The sequence below is a fragment of the Peromyscus californicus genome, unplaced genomic scaffold (genome assembly GCF_007827085.1).
Source record: "Peromyscus californicus insignis strain IS unplaced genomic scaffold, ASM782708v3 Scaffold_24__1_contigs__length_46423439, whole genome shotgun sequence".
Taxonomy (NCBI): Eukaryota; Metazoa; Chordata; class Mammalia; order Rodentia; family Cricetidae; genus Peromyscus; species Peromyscus californicus.
The window spans coordinates 3817546-3829300 of record NW_026294535.1 but is presented as its reverse complement, the minus strand read 5'-3'; the positions used below and the strand labels follow the sequence as shown (position 1 = coordinate 3829300).

At 38.5% G+C, this 11755-nt stretch overlaps 1 pseudogene; it reads left to right on the top strand.

The window, feature by feature from the left end:
* The first annotated feature begins 7526 nt into the window (after positions 1-7526).
* On the top strand, positions 7527-9923 carry LOC128119613 (zinc finger protein 120-like; annotated as a pseudogene).
* Positions 9924-11755: the final 1832 nt, after the last annotated feature.

The following is an 11755-nucleotide window of genomic DNA, read 5'->3' as shown; positions in this document are numbered from 1 at the left end:
CTCTGCTAGCTGCCTTTGGAGGTAGGGGCTTTTTTCTCTCCCCAAATCTGCCTTAAATTCTAGCAGCTTTTTCAGGTCATATATTTCTGGGGAGGATTATGTCCCTTCTGTTTCTTCAGAGTCTTTTTCCCAGACAGTTCCCGGTTTGGTCTCAGTTTATCCCCTCTACCCCAGAAACAGTTTCTGACACTACAGTGGTGGCTTTCCCTGCTACTGAAGGTAGGGGCTTTTTGTTCGTTTCTGTTTTCAGGGTCTGTGTGGTTTGTGTACAGACTGAAAAATCTAACAAGGGAGGTTTTTGCCATCTCTAAACTCCCATTAGGACAGGTGTTTTTTCCCTCAGGCCTTTCACCTGGCCCAGTCCCCCAGTGGGTTGCATTTGCTTGTCTGGGTGCTCAAGGACAGAGCTTATGCCAGAGGCAATCACCCCTTAGGGCTACACTCCCTCATCTCAGGGAGTCAGTTGAAACAAAGCTTTTCTCAAAAAGATGCTTTCTCGGATAGAAAAGAAAGCTTTACTCCTGGATAGTTCTGTTCTGCCCTGGCTGGGCTCTTTCCCCAGACAGCATTCTGACTCAGCAGCACAACTGCTTCAGACACAGTTCAGCTTTACTGTTTTCCCAGAAAGGTCCTTACTCTGATAGGAAAGCTTTTTTTTTTCTTTTTTAGCTGTGGACCTATAAACCCGGGACTTGTAGGAAAGTGGACAACTGTGCCGTTCTCACTGGCTTTAGTTTTGTTTGTTCATTAGCAATCTTCCCCTGGGTCCTGCACCTTCCTGCCTCAGCTCTGTGCTCCAGGAAGTATACCACTGCAGGAACCCTAGTATCCCCAAAATGCACCCCAACTCAGAGATGCTGGCCAGTCGCCCCTGGGTTTTTGGTCAGAAGCGAGGATACAATGCTTCAGGGGATCTTTGCATTAGGACGATTAGGAGCACCTTGTCATTCTGAAATGCTCACTCAGAAACAAAACCCTTGATGCCTCAGCTCGGCTATAACTGAAAAGCTGGCTTTTTTGCTTTTCCCAGTAAAGTTTCTTGCCCTTTTGGGCTCTCTGTAGTTTTTCACCTACACTCTCCCAAGTGTTTCCCTCAGGGTACTCTGACCCACTGTCTTTTACTAGCTTGAAGAGACAGAGCTTAGAAGAGGTTTTTTTTTTTTTTTGGAACTTGTCCCTGCCTCCTGCATTGCAGGGAGGATTGTTAAACTTGAAAGAGAACTTGGAGAGGTTTTGCCGTCTTAAGAGGTTTGTTATTTTCCCTTAGAGCTAATCACAGGTGGTCCCCATTCTAATATCTTCAGGTGATTCTAATTTGTCCTTCTGAGCGAGAAAGTTAAAGGCTTTAGTTTTTAAGTTTGAGAGCTTTTAGTTTGAGAAAGATTAAGGCTTTTTAGAGAGTTTTTCCCCCCAAATTTTCCAAGAAAAGCTTTTAGTTTAAGAGAAAGATTTTTTCCCCAAGAGAAAGATCAACTTTTCCCAAAACTTCCCAACTTTAAACTTTTTGGCTTTTACACCCCCATTTTTGCCTCAGGGAGAAATAACTTTCTCCTGCTGCTTGGACTTAGCATTTCAGCTGTCCCCAGGTCAAAAGCTTCCATTGGAAACTTTTTCTTCCCCATAAGTTCAAAGAAGAGCTTTTTTACTACCCATAAAGCCCCAAGAAAGATTTTTTTCCCAGTTTGCATTCATAGCTCCCAAAGTTAGAAAATTGTAGAGTTTTTCTGTCTAGTTGCCTTACTTATTTTTTCCTACACAATCTTACATTTCTAAGTTTTTCCTAAACTATATTACTACGCTATACCTTATACTTATTTTTCACAGATAGAAATTGAGAAAGCGATACAAGATAGAAAATTTTGACAGAAGAGAATTTCGCTGCAGCATCGGACATCCTTCCAGTCCGCTTTCCTTTTCTCTCGAGGATAAAACCCCTGCCTCTCATAATATATATAAAATATATATTTTCCATAACAGCGGCATGCCTTATCCACTGGCAGGGCTGACTCAGCACTTTCGCCAAAAACTCTGTAATAAAACTATTATTTTCCTTTATCTTTAATCCCTATTACTTTGTCTTTAGTCCCTGTTCATTTGTCTTTAGTTCCCCCTTTTTTTAGTCCCCCCCTTTTTTCTTTAGTCCCTTTTTTCTTTTTTCTTTAGTCCCTGTTCATGGCGCCATTCTGTGGGGCATTTACCCACCACCCCCACAGTTCCCCAGAGTTTTCTTGAGTGCGAGCAGCAGGAAATATTAGATAGAAGGATTTATTGCGGAGAATATCGTGGAGATAAACAGAAAATAAAGGATAGCCTTGAGAGGGCCTGGAACCTTTTCCAATGGGCCCTGACTGTCTCTGCCCCAGGGTTTTTATAGAGACACCAAGGGGTGGAGCAAAAGGCCTCCTCCCCCAGCACAGCCAAGTGCAGACCATCTCAGACACCTGCACTCAAGCCCGTGGTCCTGATCATCCTCTATGTGGACCTGCTGGGTAAAGCCACGAGGAACCCGAGAACGGGCTCCCACATCTTTCCCCCCATCCCTTCCTTACTCACCTGATCCCTCCTGTTACCATCCCCACCTGCCTCCAGTGCACCCACTAAATCTATTCTATTTCCTCTTCTCAGGAAGACCCATGCATTTTTCCAAGAGCTGTTCTTCTTACTTAGCCTGTTTGCATATATGAATTCTACTGTAATTTACTGTGACTGTACTTTACTTAATTACTAATACCCACTTGTAAGTGAGTATATACCATGTTTGTCTATGTGATTCTGGGTTTCCTTACTCAGAATAATAAAGAATTCAAGAAATTAGACAATAACAAACCAAGCAATCCAATTATCATGGGGTGAACCTCTAAAGAGAATTCTCAGTAGAGAAATCTAAAGTGGCTGAGAAACACTTGAAGAATTATTCAGCATCAATAGCCATCAAGGAAATACTTATCAAAACTACTTTGAGATTTCACCTTACACCTGTTAGAATGGTTAAGATCATTAACACAAGTGACAGTTAATGCTGGCAAGCACCTGGAACAAGGTGATTCATTGCTGTTCCAAGTACAAACCTGTACAGCCACTGTGGAAATCAAAATGCAATCCTGAGAAAATTGGGAAGCAATCTACCTCAACACCCAGCTATACCACTCTTGGGCATATACTTAAAAGGTCCTCCTCCCTTCTACCACAAAGACACTTGCTCAACTATGTTAACAGTGGCTTTATTTGTTATAGCCAGAAATTGTTATGTCTGTGAGAGATTGTGTTGATTGATGACTGATATGGGAAGACACCACCATGTAGGGGGGCAATATCCCTAAGAAAAGTATCCTAGGCTAGAAAAGGGAGCTATGTGAGCATGAGACAGGGACTAGGCAAGAGAGAAAACTGGGAAACAATCTTTGCCCATGAGTTTTACCTTTAATTGTTAGTTTGAGTTTCTATCCTGAGCCCCCCCCAAATGATGGAGTGTGAACTGACACAATCAGCCAGATAAACACATTCATTGCCTGAGATGTTTTTGGTTAGAGGATTTAATCTTAGGAGGATAAAGGAACATTAGAACAAAAAAGTGGAACAACAAAAGTGATTTTGTTGCTAGGCAGATCACAGGAATATTGCCTTTTGAAATAATGTGGATGATATCAAGACTTTAGGTGGCAAAACCATAGAAAGTTGTACACAGTACTCAATTGGCTGGTCTTGTAGGACCAGGACAATGGGAATGTTAAGATTAATGGCAGAATGGAGATTCAGGTCATAGGATTTCAGTTATAAGTAGATAGACTACATTAAAAAAATAAGCTAAAGGTCATTTATATATTTTGGCTCCAAAATTTTTCTTATTCTGCCTATGCCCTGGAAATTTAGCAAGGCAGAATTAAAAAGTAATTGCTAATTCCTTGCATGGAATCTGAATCTTTTGAATATTTATTACTGATGACTCATTCAGGTATATAATGAAAAGAAAACATGTGGGGCAGAAATAAATGTAAATGAAAAGGTAGCTTCAAATGGCAATCAAGTGCTGAAACAGGCAGGAAATTTCAAAGAGTTTGTTGCCATAGAATGGAAGCCTAGCAAAGTGCCCTAAGGGTAAGACTCCATCCTGTTAAACCTTCAATTTGTGAAGGAATAAGCAAAGTGATTCCTAGTCCCAGGAAGCATCTCCATGTAGCATGAATCTTAAAAGTTCTTATTAATAAAAACAAACCTGAAGCCAGGTATTGGGGTGAATACTAGAAGATCAGAGAAGCAGAGCAAGCCATTACTACCTCACCTTGCCAATTCCTCAGCTGATCCTGTTTCCTCAGACTGGAAGCCTCTCAGTCCTCATCCAGAATGGGTCTCTGCTGAACTGTGCTGCTCAAAAGCCTAAATGCTTAACCAACTCTAGTTCCTGGTCCTCAAGCCTTAAATACCTTTCTGCTTTCTGCCATCATTTCCTGGTATTAAAGGCTCACTTCTTGGCATTAAAGCTGTGAGTCACCATTCCTAGCTGTTTAAAATGTGGCCTTGAACTCAGAGAGATCCAGATGGATTTTTTGCCTCTGGAATGCTAGGATTAAAGGTGTGAGTGCCACCATTTTCTGGTCTCTGTGTCTGTCTAGTGGCTGTTCTCTTCTCTGACCTGAGACAAGTTTATTAGGATGCACAATATATTGAGGAACATATTATCACTGCATCTCCATATAAAACCTGATGCACCCGTGGCCCAAGCATGTTAGTGTCCATCCCAATTAAGAAATCAAACTTTGCCAGATCCCCCATAGTGTGCTGGTCCTGCAAACAAGAAAGAATTAAAATTTAAGGTCATGATTTCATAGTCTGTGTTTATAGTTCAGCATTGTTGCAGGCATTTATGTTTGGCAGAAGCAGAAACTCAGTAAGGAGACTGTAAGAGTTCATTGCATGAAGCTGTGAGGATTGAAGCTTGATGTTGTTGGTTATTTCTTTTTTAAAATTCTTTACTCTTTATGGGGCCTGCCACCAAGTTCTCAAAAAATCACACACATGGAATCTTATTCTTTCTTCTAAATGATCAGGCTTAGCTTGGCTTGTTTATAGACAGTTTTCTTAGCTTAAATGATCTCATCTAACTTTTGTCTATAGGCTTTTGTCTCCCTCTATTTTATATCTCTCTTTATTTGTTATTTTGTGGCTTGCTGCCTAGTGGGGTGGCTGGCCCCTGGTGTCCTTTACTTTTCTTTCTCCTTCGATTTCTCCTCCTTATTTATTCTCTCAGCCTGCTGGCCCTGCCTATCCTTTACTGCTAAGCTATTGGCCATTCAGCTCTTTATTAGACTAATGAAGTGCTTTAGACAGGCTATATAAGTATCATAGCTTCACAGAGTTAAATAAATGCAACATAAAAGAATACAACAAAACTTTGCATCATTAAAACAAATGTTCCACAGCATAAACAAATATGACATACCTTGAAATAATATTCCACAACATCCTGGGTTTCCTTTGGTGAGATACCTAAGCTATGAGACATCTTCTATGGAGACTTCATTGCATATAGGGAGTTGAAGTTAACAAAGAGATATGTGAGAAGTTGCAGGGACAGGGACATCTAAGTCCTTTGAAAGTGAAGCACCATGCACCTCAGACAGTGCTACATGATTTGATGTTTGTCCTGCTACGCTTCAGTCTTGCCTTAGGGAAGATTGAGTCCAATCTTCCCTTATTGTGTCTCCATTTCTATGGTTTGGAATGTGAATGGTACTCTGTGCCATTGTAAGCTGGAAAGATGGAACTTGGTTTTTTGATTTTACAGGATGTGACTGTCACGAGATTGTCTTGAGTGTCAGAAGAGACTTTGGACATTGGGATCCAAATGAGTATGGAGTATTATTGAAGTGACTAAATGCATTTTCTACATGGATGATCCTGAGCCTATAATGACTTGGGTTAGAATATAGTTGATTGAATGAAAAATTTCCCAGATACGATGATGTATTTGGACATGTGTCTCTTCTTGGTGACTTTCTATTGCATGGGAAATCTTTACTAAGGGGAGGTTTTCTGGATGAAATTCCTCACTGGACATGTGGTATTCATCTCTATAGTCTCAGCAAACTTCCTATTGTTTGTGTCTACTGTGTTGTGATTGAAACAAATCAACCAGCTTCCTTGTATTGTCATGCTTTCACTACCATTATAGACTCTATCTCTAAATTAAATAATATACTATAGAAATAATTTGTATTCAGTGCTAATGCAGTTTGGTAGCTGGCTCTGTTAATGTTTTTTGTTTTTTTTTTTTAAGACAAGGTTTGTCTGTGTAGCCCTGGCTGTCCTGAAAGGAACTCTGTACACCATGCTGACTTCTAACACAGAGATCCCCCTGACTCTGGATCCCAAGTCTTGGGATTAAAGGTGGCCCAGTATTCCTGGCATTTTTGTTTTTATACTATTAGATGAGCCTGAGATGTACATTTTTGTACATGTCAAGCATAGGCTGTTGTATTGAACTTCACCCATATTGTGAACTTTAAATTTTGGCAGAAGGTATCATTCTCTTTCTCAGGATGGCATTTATTCATGACATTAATACTACCTGAGCCTTACGAGTTATTGGATTGCAGGTGCATGACCTGCTTCCTGCCTGTTTTGTATTTTTGAATTTTTAAATGAATATGAATAATTTTCGATATGCACCACATGTATCTGGTCCTCACAGTAATTAAAAGATGGTCTCAGAAACCCCGAACTTGGAATAATGGATAGTTCTGACCCCCATGGAAGTACTGGCAATTGAGCCCACCTATGTGCAAAACCAGCAAAAGCTCTTTACTACTTTGTCATTTCTTCTTCCCTGTGTTGATTATTGATAATCAACATTCACATAGCTAATGTTTTTGTCTGTCCATTTGTAACTATTACAATATGCAGTACCTTTTAGTAAAATCTTATTGATGTTACAATTTGAATTGTACCACTTCAGGTTTCTGGAAGAAGAATACAGAGTGAATGCATAACTTTTTGTAGAAACTTCAATAAAAACCTCTGAGTTCTTTCTGTCTTTTTTGTTTGTTTGATTTTTAACATGGGAGGCAGGGTCTTAATATGTTCTCCTGGACCAGATTGCATAGACTAGCCTGGCATTCAACTCAGAGGCACCTGCCTTTGCATACTGAGTCCTGAGGTTAAAGGTGTGAGCCAATACACCTAACTTGTCCATTTATTTTTCTGTTTTAGCTAGTAATTGTTCATACAACTTCTCTCATGTGTTTTCTGTACTGTTGATTTGTTTCCTGTTTCACTATGTTTGTTAGTATGCATTTCTCTTGCATGATAATAGCCTATTCAAAGGGTACAGAAATGACAGAGGTGACGCTCCTAATCAGTTTTCTTCTAAAGTGACATTGTGATTACATTATCATGTCTATGTCATGAAATAAGTGTGGGGAGTACCAAAATTATATAAATATACCATCAAAGAGGTATATATTTACAATGTTGTCAGTGTCATACTTTCTTTTTTGCACATGCATGGGATATTTTAGAATGCAGTGACCTATGATGATGTGCATGTTGGCTTCACTTGGGAAGAGTGGTCTTTGCTGGATCCTTCCCAGAAGAATCTGTACAAAGATGTGATGCTGGAGACCTACAGGAACCTCACTATTATAGGTAAGATGGAAATTTCCTTCATGTTTTCAAATAAAGGGACCTCAAATAAAGTTCCTTAGTTATTGATGTTTGTTTCTAATTTAATTGAAAAAGAAGAATGAGGTGAGTAACTGTATCATGGTTCTATTGTTCACTGAAGATAGTGACTTAAATTTTACACAGTTTTCAACAATATGTTATACCCTTTCTGGTACTCTATTTTAGGATACAGTTGGGAATACCATGATATTGAAGAACATTGTGAAAGTTCTAGAAGACATGAAAGGTAATTTTTATGTGCAATCTGATATAAATGTGCCTCTCAAGAAATTGTAATGTGTCCTGGAAGTTTTAAACAAAAGCATCACTGTAACTAAGAACCACTTAAAGTGCATTGATGATCATTAAATTCCCACAAAACCATAAACCTCAATTTTAGGGAGGTGAATTGCATTTGGAAGGCATTCTTTAAGAGGGAAGACAAGGAAACAATGCCTCAAGAGATGTGACCATTTGAATTATAGCACCACAAGAGAGATGCTATAGAACTGCCAATCCATTTATTTCATCCTACTTATATTACAATTATACACAGTGAAGAAGTGATAAGGATACCTCTAGAACATTCAAGTAAGCAAAGAGTCCATACTAAAGCTGGTATTGCTCTTATATTTGTTGTGACTGTGCTGTTTAGTTAGAGTGGCAGTTAGAGTTCAGAGTCAATGGGAATTGTCATGGAGAAACCTTAATCCCTATACCACAAGTCTATGATGACAGAAAGTCAAACTGAATTCAATGTGGAAATCTTTTATTTGTTATTCTTCCTTTACTATTTATATCATATGTCACTCTGGATACAAGTCATATGAGCATAGGGATATGGAAACACATAAAATACCTCTCTCTCAGAGCAGTTACAAGATAAGTAGCAGTCCCCACATTGAATATAATTGTTAAAATTGATTCAAATATACAAGAAATTGGTTCTTTCTAGCTTCATTGTTAATACACCAAAAGACTGACACTATAAAAATGTCCTGAGATCTAGGTCTATGTAAATACCATATGAGTGTAAACATAGTGATAAAAACCTTAAGATCTGATTCCTCTTTACAGTTGGAACAAACTGTAAAATTAATTCTTACAGATGTAAATATTTTACATGTGCCAATTTTCCTTGTAGGCATGAAAGAAGCCAAACTGTAGAGCAACCTTCTGTACATATTCAATGTGGTAAAGACTTTGCATATAATTATCAACTTCAAAGGCATAAAAGATCACATACTGGAGAGAAACCCTATGAAAGTAATCAATATGGTAAAACCTATGCTCATCACAATAATCTTCAAATTCATAAAAGAACACATATTGGAGAGAAATCCTATGAATGTAATCAATGTGAAAAAGCCTTTACTTATCACAGTCATCTTCAAGTACATAAAAGAATACATAAAAAGAAACCCTATGAATGTAATCAATATGGTAAAGCCTTTGCAAGTTATAGTGATCTTGAAATGCATAAAAGAACACATACTGGAGAGAAACCCTACGAATGTAATCTGTGTGGTAAAGCTTTTGCACATCACAGTCATCTTCAAAGCTGTGAACGAACACATACTGGAGAGAAATCCCATGAATGTAATGAATGTGGTAAAACCTTTGTTTACCACAATGCTCTTCAGTTACATAAAAGAAGGCATACTGGAGAGAAACCCTATGAGTGCAATCAGTGTGGTAAAGCATTTCCTTATCTCAGCAGTCTTCAACTACATAAAAGAACACATACTGGAGAGAAACCCTATGAATGTAATCAATGTGGTAAAGCCTTTGCATGTCAAAGTAGTCTTCAAAGGCATAAAAGAACACATACTGGGGAGAAAGCCTATGAATGTAATCAGTGTGGTAAAGCCTTTAGTCATCACAATGCTCTTCAAGTGCATAAAAGAATACATACTGGAGAGAAACCCTATGAATGTAATCAATGTGGTAAAGCCTTTGCATGTCAAACTGGTCTTCAAAGGCATAAAAGAACACATACTGGAGAGAAACCCTATGAATGTAATCAGTGTGGTAAAGCCTTTACACAACACAGTAATCTTCAAAGCCATGAAAGAACACATACTGGAGAGAAACTCTATGAATGTAATCAGTGTGGTAAAGCCTTTGTACAACACAGTCATCTTCAAGGTCATAAAAGAACACATACTGGAGAGAAACCCTATGAATGTAATCAGTGTGGTAAAGCCTTTACACAACACAGTCATCTTCAAAGGCATGAAAGAACACATACTGGAGAGAAACTCTATGAATGTAATCAGTGTGGTAAAGCCTTTGCACAACACAATCATTTTCAAAGTCATAAAAGAACACATACTGGAAAAAAAACCCTATGAATGTGCTGAATGTGGTAAAGCCTTTTCTTAGCTCAGTAGTCTTCAAGTACATAAAAGAAAACATACTGGAGAGGAAAACCTATCATTGTAATCATTGTGGTAAAGCCTTTCCTGAACACAGTAATCTTCTAGTACATAAAAGAACACATACTGGAGAGAAACCATATGAATGTAATGAATGTAGTAAAGCCTTTGCTGATCACAGTTATCTTAAAGTACATAAAAGAACACATACTGGAGAGAATCCCTATGAATGTAATGAATGTGGTAAATCCTTTGCTGATCATAGTTATCATAAAGTACATAAAAGAACACATACTGGAGAGGATCCCTATAAGTGTAATCAATGTGGTAAAGCCTTTGAACGTCACAATGATCTTCAAAGGCATACAAGAACACATACTGGACAGAAACCCTATGAATGTAATCAATGTGGTGTAGCCTTTTTTGTCACAATGATCTTCAAATGAATGAAAGAACACATACTGGAAAGAAACCCTATGAATGTAATTAGTGTGGTAAAACATTTGTATATCATAGTCATCTTCAAAGGCATAAAAGAACACATACTTGAGAGAATCCCTATTACTAATCAGTGTGGTAAAGTCTTTGCATGTCATAGGAATCTTCATGTACATAAAAGAATGCATACTCTAGAAAGATCCTATGAATGTAATCTGTGATAAAGACTTTGCCTGTCAAAGTAATCTTTATGTGCATAAAATAATGCATACTGGAAAGAAACACTGTGAGTGTAGTCATGTTATCAAACCTTTACCTATCACAGTCATCTTCAAATACATAAAAGAATACACACTGGATAGAAACCCTATGAATATAATCTGTGGTAAAGCCTGTGTACAACACAGCCATCTTCAAAGGCATTAAAAAGTACATACTGTAGAGAAATCCTATGAATGTAATCAATGTGGTAAAGCCTTTCCATGTCACAGAAGTCTTCAAATGCATAAAAGAAAACATACTGGAGAAAAACTCTGTGAATGTAAACAATGTGGTAAAGAACACACATCGGAAAGAAGTACTATGAATGTAATCACTGTGGTAAAGTCTAGTCACAACACAGAGTAACCTCATAACTATAAAATTTCTAGGGTGTAATTGGTCTTTTAGAGCCTTTGAATATAACAGTAGACTTTGAGAATCAGGAAATCTCATACCAAAAAGAATATAAATATATATGAATTGGTATGATCTTTAGGCAACATAAGGTTTGAGACTGGATGTGTCTTGTTCTGTGTCTCTGATCTTTCAGTGTTCACCACATACCTGGCTCTATGTTTGTTTTTATTAATAAGACCTTTAGAAATTTGTCTACATCTGGTGACCAACTAATTGGGTATGAATTCACATAAAAGCTACTTGCCTGTGGCCTTGCAGGCCCCAGCTCAGGCCTGAGCTGCATTCAGCTGGTTGTGGTGGTGCATGCTGGTAGAATTTGCTGAAGGAGGTGGAAGCAGGAAGATCCCAAGTTTGAGGCCAGCTCAGGAGGCTTCCTCAGAGAAGCTGTTGCTGGGACAGGCTACAAATGGTGCTTGCGGGACCATGGAGGTGGTGGCTGCTGCTCCAAATTGCCAGCTGCTTCTCATCATGTTGGCGTTGATGGTGACACTGCTACTGGAGACTAAGTGTTTACTGCTGCATGTTCAGAGAACAATTGCCAGGACCATTGTGTTATAAGAAAGTATTGGCAAAGTTCATTTTGGAGAAATTTGATGAAGCTA